Source organism: Camellia sinensis, chromosome 5 (assembly GCF_055761805.1).
Source record: "Camellia sinensis isolate YWXY chromosome 5, ASM5576180v1, whole genome shotgun sequence".
Classification (NCBI taxonomy): domain Eukaryota; kingdom Viridiplantae; phylum Streptophyta; class Magnoliopsida; order Ericales; family Theaceae; genus Camellia; species Camellia sinensis.
Window position 1 is genome coordinate 203950109 of NC_138965.1, and position 13160 is coordinate 203963268.

The 13160-nt window shown below is 33.8% G+C and overlaps 1 pseudogene; it reads right to left on the reverse strand.

Moving 5' to 3' along the window:
• Positions 1 to 3048: 3048 nt before the first annotated feature.
• Positions 3049 to 8030, reverse strand: LOC114287959 (xyloglucan endotransglucosylase/hydrolase protein 2-like; annotated as a pseudogene).
• Positions 8031 to 13160: the final 5130 nt, after the last annotated feature.

A 13160-nucleotide genomic window follows, 5' to 3' on the forward strand; every position in this document is an offset into this window, starting at 1 on the left:
ATAAATTCTTCATTGATCAATTAAGGCCGAAATACAATTGATGTGTATAGTTCATTCCACAGTTTACTTCCCTTGCCTGCAGTTCTAGAGGCTAGAGAGCATCAGCTTGATTATCACTTTTGCAAGTGCTTTATGTTAGAGCCCTATTTTGAATAATTCTGGTTTGATCAACCAGCTCAATCCATTTTTGCTGACAAAGCAAAATTAAAGAAGAAAACTTTTCAACACTTTGCCATGGAAAACTGCACCCAGAAAAAATATACAACAAAACCACTCTTTTAACCAATTAAAAGTGAGGGTATTATTTAAAGGTGGGTAAATAAAATTAAACTTATAAATTAGTGTAGAAGTAAGAATCTCTTTAAGGATAGTAATTGTCATTTTAAGTAATTAGCATTGGCATCTTTAGACCTGTATCCTTTAGTGATGAAAAATTGATCTAAGAATACAAGAAGAAATTTTTGTAGTGTTCTTGGTTATGACTTATATTGGTTTTGGTTATGAGACTTTGTGGTATTTGTTTATGAATTGAAATGACATTGATTATGAGCTTGTGGTGTGTCTTTGTGAACTGAAGTAGTGTTGGTCATAAAGCGTTTGTGGTGTTTTTGTTACAAACTAATTTCATTTTTTTATGACCTAAATTGATGAAAGTTACCCACCCAAAAATTGATGAAAGTAATGAATCATTGTGACTCAAATTTTAGTTGTATACTACATGCCTGTTTCAGCAGCATATAGTAGCACTTCCTATGACATTGTTATAGGGGTTAAGATTAAAATGATAATTTCATGAGTGTTGCATAGCTTATGTTTATGTTTGGTTGTAGAAAAGCAAACTTCCATATCCAATCTACTAGAATAACAATTCGACAGTGATCTTGAATCCTCATTTTCAATACAACAAACAACAAAACACTGAAGTATTATTTTAAAAAAGAGAACAGAAAACAAAAATAATACCCAACAAGAGTCTGAAGTTAAACAGATCAAACAATGGCAAAAGAATTGACATTTCCAAAAATATCATCTACCTAGTTCAAAAAGCAAAAATCCTGTAGATGATGGAATGAAATTATCAAAGTTGTTTGTATGAGGAATTTATTTGCATGTGCTGTGTTCCTTTTTGGTGCTAATGAAATTTCTTGGACACATAAGCTAAAAGGAAAAAAAATAATAATAATAAAAAAGAAAAAAAAGAAAAAAAAATTTTAGTGCTCTAATTTCTCAGCTAAGAAGTTATTAAATTCAATTGGGAAGATAGTGTATTGATTGAAATCATATGTAATTAAACACAAACCCAATTGAAAAGAAAAAGAAACTAATTCGAAAATGGAAGGCCCAAATGCAATATTTCGTTTCATCTGTTACTTCATCTATTTTCTTCCCATTTTCATGTTTCTCTTTCTTAATGGACTCCAAAAACTATGCCTTTCTTGCTTTCTCGCCCCTCTACTATCATATACATTTTTATATATGTGTTGGCTAATATTGTGAATTATCTAACAATGAATCTATATGAGTAGGTTATTTTTGATAACTGCCTCGAGGGATGGTTTGGCCATTATTGGTCTATCTCTCTACGATGAGATGAGGCGTCTTTGCATTGTATTACCCACCAAACAAATATGAAACCTAACTATAAAATTTCTCTTTTTTTTTTTTTTTTTGAACAAGGTGTACTGACTTTAATTTGTGTGTATTAGATAATTAAATGTGTTATACATAGATATATATTGGTTTCTAGGTGTGGATTTGGGATGGGTGTTAGTATCATACTCTAAAGATTTGTTTGGATCATATTTTCATGAATTGAATGATTTATATTAGCCCTGTTTGCTAGAGCTGTGGGAAAACGCTTATAACTTATGCCTAAACAGCTTATAGCTTATAACTTTCAGCTTAAGCTGATTTCCAGCTTATTCTTAAAGCATCTCCTGTCCCACTCAAAGAATAAGCTGATTTCTGACTTCCACAAAGCTATAAGCTATAAGCTATAAGCTATAAGCTAAACCAAACACATCAAAATAGCTTAAATTAAGCTGAAAGCTGAAATAAGCTGTAAATAATTTCTGCCAAACAGGCACATTATAGGATTCGTTGAGTACATCATTTGCATGAAAAATCAAGTTAATGGAATAAATATAGACTCATGATCAAACTCCACTTTTTAAAAAAATTATCAAAATCATATTAACTATTTATTTTTTTAAAACATAAACATAATCTTATTATAAATTATAAATATATAATTAATCTAAATTATTTAATAGATCTACTATGCACTCATGTACAGCACCAATCCCAAATTCGTGTAGGTGTATGTAAGTGTGTGAGAATAATCTAAGACAGATATTACACAGTGTGTGTGAATCTAAGACACATACATTATTATTATTATTATTATTATTATTATTATTATTATTATTATTATTATTATTATAGTTGGGTTTTGATTGTTGTGAAATAGGATGATGAGTGACCATAAGGTGGAGAAGTTCTCTGTGGATTTTCATGGACCCAAAGACAGTAAATCATCTATACCCATCTCTGATTTTATTTATTTATTTTTGAATAAGGGAGAATGGTTCTTTTTTTATTTTTAATTTTACATTTTGTTTGAATGGCTGAGATTTTTTTATTTTTTATTTTTTATTTTTTATTTTTTGAATACGGGAGAACGGTTTTTTTTTTTAAATTTATTTTTAATTTTCCATTTCATTTTAATTTTCCTGTTTAAGTCATTTTATATTTGAATTTTACATTTTATATTTTCCCTTATTATATAAATTCAAAAACCCTCTTCATTTACTTGACAATATGTTAAACCCGTTATTTTTTTTTTTTTACTGTTTTTGTTGAATTTTCTTTCTTTTGGGTCAAAAAATAAGTTTTTGTTAAAGTTTTCATTGCCTAAGTTGCAATACATTTGCATAAGTTTTTTCTTGAATGACCTTATCTTATTTTTTTTTTTTTCTTTCTGGGCCCATGATTTTATTATTGGTATTTATTGCAAAGGTGCAATTTTTTGATGGACCTATTTTGAATGAAGTAACTTTCCATACATTTTGGTGATTTTTTATTATAGAGCCAATGCAAATAATGCTTATTTTGAATTTTGTCTGGGAACATTTTGTTTTGCTTTGAAGTCTATTGTGTAGTGTTCTGCTTTGCTTAATTTGATGGAAGGGTTGTGATGGTGAGATAGTGGCAAATGGTTGTGTTCAGGAAATACTGTATGAAGTTCTGACACAGTTGATTCTTATGCTATGAATGAGAAGAATATACAAATGAAGCATTGATTCTGATGATTGCGCATCAATGTTTGTATGCATATTTTTGTACATAGTGCAGCTCAATTCTACAATATTTCGTGTATTTAGAACTAGAAAGACAGGCCCGAATAGTCGTCCTGAAAAATGTATTAGGTCCGAGAGAAGGTTGAGAATTAGAAGAAGTAGAAAGTGATTAAGCATAATATTATATTGTGAATTCAATAGTTTTAAACTGCACTTATCGTCAGATGATTATGTAATAGGAAAATAAAGGGCTGTTATCACTGTGGGCATTCTGGGGCATATGTTGGGTGCTTAGTTCTGTCATTGCAGTAATCATAGTACATATAATTGTGCTTTATGACTTGATGTCTTTTTTCTTGGTCAGGAGACAGTTGCCAGTAATTCTTTCCATTCCACTAGAACTTGGAAGAATTGCATGATTTTCTGTGAGAGCTGTCATAGGGGCATCCGTCAATGGCAAAGCCCCGGACGTGACTTATAAACGGTGCGTGAGCCCAAATGATTTTAGTTTTTCCACCATTCGTGGGCCAACTATCTCCGTTCCATATAGTTGCCATTAGTTGCATTGGTTGTGTTGGGAAGCCAACTCCATCGCGTCTGTTGTTCTTGAAAACTCGAATGGGATATTCATCAACAAAATAACTGTTAGGGGGAAAGGCGATTAACAAAATAAGTTAGAACTCTAACAGATTGTGATTTAAGGAGTGTGATATCATTTTCAATTTCGATGTTTTTGTTGTTTTCAAAAACAAAAATAATGGAAAGTTTGAAAATATCAAAATAAATTAATAAATAAATTTCATCTTTGTGTAGACATATTTAAAAGACAACTTAAAAATGTTTCCTTGAAATAGGGTATTTTCAATTTTCATATATAATGATTTTATTTCTTTTGAAAATAGCTAGCTTTCAAGAGCAGTTTGTGGAATACGTTTGTTTTTCAAATTGGAATGCGTTTAGGTAGTTGCCTTACACTATTTGATGTTGGTTCCATAGGATTTTGTAAGTATGGAAGTCCGTGGTTGGATCAAACCATACATGGATCCTCTGCTCTCTACTCCATTTTCCTTTTAAAAAGACATTCGTCTGGACTCTGATGGGCTTCCCTTTTTTGTTGCCCAAGAACTCAAAATCCAATTCACTATCTTCCGATTTCAACTGCCAAAAGAAAGAAAAAAAAAAGGATTTACATTATGTTATCAGTGACACCTTTTTAGCAGGAGTTTCTTGCACTAGATCGACTTTTTTTTTTTTTTTTTTTTTTTTTTGTGTCAGTGATAACCTATACCAAGGAGCATGAATATATATGTAAATGTGAACTTACATAGAAGGTTGTTGCGACTCCTCCGGAGTCATTGGCTGGTAGCTTAATGTTCATATGGAAGAACCCGAAAGTATAATTCAACTTGGATTTAATTCCATATCCTGGTTGGTGAACAAACATCATTGTCACAAAGAATAAATCTTGGCTCTATATATTATAGCTTGGTTAACAGCTAAAATTTGAACACACTTTCAAAATGTGCTATGAACTAAGACACAATCTACTTGAAACAAGTTGATGAGCTTTACTCTTCCATTATTTGTTTGTTTGTTTGTTTGTTTTTTCTTCGCATTTTAATTACAACATGGAATATTTTGGTGATTGTACACTTAGAAAAGCTTGAAAATAGATGTGTTATTCTATAATTTTTATTTTTGGATGATTATTCAATAGTCCTAGAGTATTTTATAATTTTCCATTTTTTTGATAGAATGTATATTTGCAGAAAGAAATGGAGATTATGAATGAGATAAATGGAAAGTAAAAAATTTAGTAAATTCAGTTTACATGGCACCTGATATGTAATTTCAATAATAAGGAAAAACCGCTATGTAATGAGTTGGACTTATCAGATAATTTTAACGAGTGACAAAAAGTGGGGTAAGAGACGACCACTGGATTCATCGAGAGAGAGCCCGATTTCTCTGCCATGTGAAATGACAAGATATGTTGAGCCCGATTTCTCTGCCTTGATACATGTATAAGACTTGATCTATGCAAAGTAAATTTTTGTAGCTAAAATTTGTACATATAAAAGGCTCTGATCTATCCAAATTGATGATCATGATGAAGAGGTTGAAGAGTGTGGCAAAGAGGTCGAAGAAGTACTTGGAAGAGGCACATACAACTCTGTTTTATTTTTAATTTTTTGATTTTTTTTTTGTGTGATGATGATGAACGGATAGGATTTGGTGATTATGTTGTTGTTAATGAACAAATAGGATTAGGTACGTGTTTGGGTATGATTTGTATTGGTGTTTGTGTTTCCAAATTGGTGAGCAACTTTGTGTTTGTGTTACGAAGATAAGAATGAAAGGAGATATGAAGTTGCTAAAAAATTAGTAGAGCAACTTTATTGAAATATTTAGGTGGGTTGAAAGAGCGGTTTTTTTTTTTTTTTTACTCATTTTGTAGTATGGTATAAAAACTAATCCTTGGGTTAGAAATAATAATTAATCCTCATGAAATGGTTTTCAAATGGTTTTTAAGACATTCTTAAGTGATTTTTCAAATGGTTTTCAATGTTTCATTATGTTGGATTTGTGTTATTATTATTATTATTTTTTAAATATTTTTGCGGATTAGGTTGTGTTTCTAAGATTTCGGTTTCGATTTGTGTTTGTGTTTCTAAGATTTTTGTTTGGTTTTGTGTGATTAGGTATGCATTCAATGGAACCACATAAAAAGTTGGAAACAAAGCTTAAGAGACACAAAGCATTGAAACAGAGCATTGAAAATCATTATGTTTCTTTTCAATCAAAGCAAAAGAGACCCATCAATTTGGGTTTATGTTTCTAAGATTTGGATTTGTATTTGTTTTTCTAAATCTTAAACTGATGTGTTTGTGTTGGATTTGTATTTTTAAACCTTAAACTGATATGAATTTGGATTTCTCTTTCTTTTTTTGTGTTCTGTTTCTTTTTTCATTTTTTTATTTATGCATCTTTCAATTTATATGGGTTGGTGTTAAGTTATGTTATGTATTTGGGTTGGTGTTTCTAAACCTTAAACTGATATATATTTGTTTTTCTTTTTTGTGTTGTCAGGCGAGGGTCTTGACATTGGTTTGTGGGGGCTGTTGACATTGGTTTGGGTCTCAACATTTTTTTTTTTTCTTCAATCCGCATGTCTCTTATGGGTCATTATTTTTGTTTCATTTTATTTTATTTCTATAACCCAATTTAAATTTTCACTTATAATTCATGGACTATTTCTTCATCTCTGTTGAAGACATGGTGAAGAAATGGAAAAGAAACAGAGTAAGAAAAACGATAGTGGTCGGTTTTCTTAATTGTGTTGCGCATTCAAATGCTTGGCAACTATCACATCTTTATTTATTTTATGTGCTATTCAAATTGTGTTGATATATATATATTTTTTCAATAGGAATGCAAAATGTGTTGATATATTATTATTTTTTTCAATAAGAATGCAAAAAAAATATGGGAAAGACAGACCCCGCAAAGGACTGATGGCTACTTCTTCCTACCGACAAATTGCTTGGATTATTAATGGTATTTATTTATTATTTATTATTTAGTAAAATACGTAAAAGATCTCAGATTGTTTAGATTGAAAACATGCAAATAGTTTAGATTGAAAATAAATCAGAAATTTAATATTTAAATTTATAAAATTAAAAACTCAATAGTTTATTTTGTTACAAGTATTAAATTTTAAGTTTTTTTTTTTGGTTAATTTTTCCTAAATTTTAACGAGACCTACAATTATTCAAACAAAATTGGGTTATATGTGATGGCAGCATACACTGTTTCTAATATATTCATGTTCCCCATGATTAATTAAATGTTGAGGATGCATTAAATTAATTAATTAATTAATTGACATTATACGTAGAAATTATAACTACATTTTAATCCCAACATTATTTATACCGAACATTATTTACGCCGTGCCTCCAGGCACGGGTATACACTAGTATATATATATATTGGAGTATAATTTATAAAAAAAAAAACACAATAAATTTTACAATTATAAATTCTGAAGCAGGTCAATGAAATTTACCTATTTATATATGCGAGAGCTTCTATTTATATTTATATTTTTTAGTAGGGCAAATTTCACTTTGCCCCTCTATGGTTTAGGCCATATGCGGATTACCTCCTTACTTTCAAATATAACTACATAACCCCCTTGTGGTTGATAGAGTAAAGTGCACTGTTAACACTGTTAATGACAGATGTAAAAAGACTAATTTACCCTTGTATATATAACCCTTCAGTTACTATTTCTCATTCAACTATGCATTTGAGAAGAGTTTCAACTATTCATTTGAGAAGAGTTTCAATTATGTTTCCTAAGTTCATCAATTTACACAAAATCATCACATTTTAGTCACAAAATAAATCATCACATTTACAATAGGGGAAATGTGATGATTTTGATTTTGTTCTCTTTCCCTTAATTTCTTATGATGGTAACACATCAATTTAGAGAGAGAAACACAGAGAGAGAGGGGAAAAAAATGTATATATATAATTTGTGGCTATATATGTATATATGTGTATATAATCTTCTTTGATCTATATATAATCTAGATCTAAAAACTCTCCGGCCAAACGCTGTCGGTTCCGACTCTCACTGTCATCCACCACCACCGTCGTTGCCGCAAACTCTTTTATTTTCTTTGATCTTTGCGACAACAAACCCACATTTGATGACATTGTCACAATTATTCAACCACCAGAGCTCATCTCTACAGGACCATCCTTATACACCACTCTCCGAGGCACGATTCTCCCGTATGTGCGACAATATCCATGTCTGTCATGACCTATCAACTCATGGAAAATGGCATTCCTAGCCTCCAAAGTCCGACCATCCTCAGGTAGCATAGAGAGTTGACGATTAAACTCATCCTGTATTGAATAAGACACACAAGTATACGCGAAATTAAGATGGTTGACACACAAAAAATAAACTTTAAATACAATCAAAGGTGTTTGGAAACTACCAAGGTCTGGATAACCTCTGGGTCATCTACTCTACGTGTCATAAGCCAAACATTCATCTTATCAGTAGACTCCCCCTTACTGGTCATCTAAATTTTTTTTTAGAAATATGAAAATTAGAATTCAAATAATTTGCAAATATACAATGTTTATTTATATAGAAAAATAAAACAATAAAATGTAAACCTCATGCCGTATCTGAGAGAAAGTAGTACGCCCTGTGGTATGAGCTATGCCATGAGCTCGCCGATTTTTAGCGTTCCTACTTGCAATTTTCTATAACAAGTTCAACAAATGTAAGTATGTAAATATGATTTGTATGTTTACATATCATAAATATAACGTAATTGTATACCTCAGCATCGGAAGTACGCCAATACTCTACAAGTTGTTCCCACTGGCTTGGCACAACGTTCATAGGAACATCATCCTTCAGATTAGGATCAGAGCTTCTAGGCTTGAAATACTTAGCCTTAAGCTTGTTCTTGTGATCCTTCCATATGCTGTTGCAGTTTTTCATGCAGATTGGCTTGTACTCCTCTGGACATATATTCAAATTGTCCTATAAAACACAAAGTTTAAGGCTAAGTATAACACAAATTTGGAATTCGAATTTGTGGACAAAAATATACTTTTACCTTCACATCCTTCCAGATAGCATCAACAATATCATCAGGCACACTGTTCCAGTCAACAAAAGTAAGAGGAACAATGTTACCATTCCGGACAATAATGCCAAGTTGAGTAGTTAACTTGGCCACGTTATCCCCTATTGAGCAGTAATTTCCATCAAATTGTATGTGCAGCTTTTTACCAGTACCCCACTCTTTAATGCCCTTGGCACATCCTCTACCACGCCTAGTCGAGGTTGATGAAGAACTAACATGACCTGCGATATACAATAATAATAAACAATATGCAATGGTAACAACCAAATGCAAATTTAAATAATGTGAATACAAATCATATCAAATAAACCTGATGTGGGCTGTGAAGAAGTCAAAGGGTCTGCAAAATACAATGAGAATAAACAAGTTATATATAATGAGCATAAATAAATGTATGTGTAAATAATTTTCATGCAAATCAAAGCAAATTTAAATACCTGCGGATGGCTCATAAGCTGATGATGATAGCTGCTGTGGTGCCATTGATGGTGGACACACCGATGGTAGGCGTGGAGGCCGAGTACATGGTAGCTGCTGTGGTGCCACTGATGGTGGTCGATACGGTGGTAATGGCCCCTCAGATGGTGGTGGCACTAATGGCCCCTCCGATGCTGGCCGATGTGATGCCTCCTCTAATGGTGGTGCTACTGATGTCCTGTTATGTAGCACATCAGACATCATGCGCCGGGGATGATCAGGCTTCTTCTTCCTTCCCATAATAATCTTCAAGCAATATAACATTAATTGACATTAGAAACATAGACAATGGTTTGTCATCAACTATAATATGACATGATTTGAACTAATACAATTACAAAGACAAAGTAAATTAAGAAATTGATGATTAACTACAACCTTGGCCTTAATTGAATTACTAATGTTGATTACATATCAGCCTATTTGAACATCAACTGTTTCCCCTTCTGCGGCTTCCCTCACCCAACCAACTTCTTCATCACGAAGCATTATATTTTCTTCCAATTGTTGGCTCATGTATGGCTCGATTTGTGGATCAGTTGAACTCATATCAAATAAACCTCTTTGAGACATCTTCACCACGACTTGCCAGTCTGGTTGTAACGGGTCTGCAACATACCAAACTTGCTCTGCTTGGGACGCCAAGATGAAAGGTTCATTGGTAATTCGATCATCTCGGTACAACAAATGATTGAAGTTCACCAACGTGAAATTGAAGACATCTTCTTTCTTTCCGTGAATGTTGTCAATCCAATCACACTTAAACAACACATGTTTCTTCTCATTGGAATATCGAATCTCAACAATATCTGTCAATTGTCCATAATAGTACACAGACCCCAGACGAGGATTCTTGTCTTTTCGACTAGCATAACTTATGGTATCTGCCTTCAAAGCTACACCACAATTTTGTGTGGCTCGACGATCATCCACGGCCTTTACTCGATACCGAAACCCATTCAGTATATACCCGTTGAACCTCCTTGCCAGGTTATGAGGACCATTTGCCAATAGAATAATCTCTTCAGAAAGTATGACATCAGTAGTCCTTCGCAAAGTTTGGACCTATTTAACACGAAATGTAAAATTTAAAATGTAGATCGACTTAAGTAACTAGAATCTATAGAGTTAAATACATACATGTTCCTTGAACCAAATGTGAAAAGTTTCAAAATGTTCACGCCGAAGTTGATGATCGTCGACACGAGGCATTTTGAGCTTAAGTACTTCAAGGTGTTTGCTGTGTAGATTGAAATTTTAGTCATACAAAAATTTTAGTTGAAAATTCAATAAACATAATAAAATATTGAGTGAGTGACTTAACCTACTTTATGAATGGTTGAACCGCGCTTGTATTGCATAAGATGTACCGATGAGCTTGTACCCAAGAAGTATTATCAAGATAAAAGCTTGTGTTTTCACCAGTAGCATGACCCAAATTATCAGCACCACTATAGTTCTTCACGGGTCAACTAGATTTGGTTTCCACATCACTGAGATATTGTGCACAAAAATTCATGCATTCTTCCATAAGATATCCTTTAGCAATTGATCCTTCAGGACGAGCTCTATTACGCACGTATTGCTTCAAAGTAAGAAGATACCTCTCAATTGGATACATCCATCGAAACTGAATCGCTCCACCCAATAACGCTTCATCAGCTAGATGTATAGGCAAGTGCTCCATTATATCAAAAAAACTCGGAGGAAATATTTTCTCTAGATGACAAAGTGTTACAGCGATACGATCTTTAATATATTGCAAATCCGTCGCACGATTCACTTTCGAACACAATTGTCTAAAGAAATTGCTCAATTCAATCAAGGGTTCAATTACATTCTTCGGTAACGATCTGCGAATAGCCAATGGAATAAGTTGTTGCATCAGAATATGACTATCGTGGCTCTTAAGACCCCCAATGCTTCTATCATGTAAGCGCACACGACGTGATATATTGGATGAATACCCGTCGGGAACTCTTACTTCCTTCAACACTTTCAAGAACAAATCTTTCTCATCCTTGGTCATCGTGAATTGTGCTGGTGGTAAATAGGCTTTATTCGACCCTCTTAACTGCAAATGTAGGGGTTTTCTAATATTCATATCTTGTAAATCACGCCGAGCATTAACACCATCCTTCGATTTTCCTGCAACCCCTAATATTGTCCACAACACATTGTCACAAACATTCTTCTCTATATGCATCACATCGAGGTTGTGTCTTATTAGATTGTGCTCCCAATATGGCAATTCATAAAAGATACTCTTTTTCTTCCAACTATGGGTGCGATGTCCAGCTTTCTCCTTCTCTACCTGTCTCCTATGCCTCTCCTTAAGGTCATCCCTATTGTATTGGGTTAAAATACCCTCAGATTCTAATTGTAGCAACATCTCAGTTCCAGACAACAATTTTGGTTTGAGTCTGACTTCCCGACTACCATCAAATGATACTTTATCCTTCCGGAATTTATGGCCAGTAGGTAAAAATCTGCGATGACCCAAGTATGATTGTTTCCTACTATGCTTCAACCAACACGATGTAGTTTCCTTATTGCAACAAGGACATGCATATTCTCCTTTAGTGCTCCATCCTGACAAGTTTGCGTATGCAGGAAAATCACTAATTGTCCACAGTAAAGCTGCATGCATTTGAAACATTTGATTTGTTGATGCATCAAATGTTGACACACCCTCATTCCATAGTTCTTTCAACTCCTCAATCAACGGTTGCATATAAACATCAATCTTGTCACCAGGTCCTTTCGGGCCGTCAATAAGCACAGATAAAATTAGAAATGGTTACTTCATGCACATCCATGGCGGCAAGTTGTATGGAATGAGCACAACAGGCCAAGTGCTATGAACTATGTTCATCGTCCTGAATGGGTTAAAACCATCAGATGCTAAGCCAAGCCTTACACTTCGGCAATCATTACTAAAGTCAATATTCCGACGGTCAAAATCTTTCCATGCAAGGGAGTCAGCAGGATGCCTGAAGACACCATCATCAGTTCGTTCCTCTACATGCCATCTCATTAACTTGGCCGTCTTGGATGACATAAACAACCTCTGCAACCTTGACTTTGAAGGAAAATACCTCATCTGTTTTGCAGCTACTTGTTTGCCACCTGTGTTAGGACCATTTGAACCACCATCACCATTTGATTTCCATCTAGAACTGTTGCATATGACACATTTATCAAGATTGGCGTCCTCGTTTCGAAACAACATGCAACTGTTGGGACATGCATCCCACGTCTCATACGTGAAGCCCAAATCTGTTGTGACCTTTTGAGCTTTATAATATGAGTCCGGGAGTTTCACACCCAACGGAAACGCCTCATTCAATAACTCAAGCAACATGTCAACAGACTTGTCCGTCCACTGATTAAGCACCTTCAAATGTAGAAGTCGAACAATGAATGACAAAGATGTGAACTTCTGACAACCCAGATACAATTCACTTTGTGCATCTTGAAGAAGTTTGAAATACTTTGCAGTCTCTGCATTTGGACCGAGCTGGGGTTCAGATGCACGGGGATCAGGCCCCTGTGGTTCATCACCCTCAACACTTGTACCGGCATGTGGATTTCCCATAGCCCCTTGTATCATTCCAATCATATCATCTCCAATGTCTAAGTTAGCTAATGTTTCATTCTCTCGATTACTATGCAGAGATATGTAAGATTCCCCATG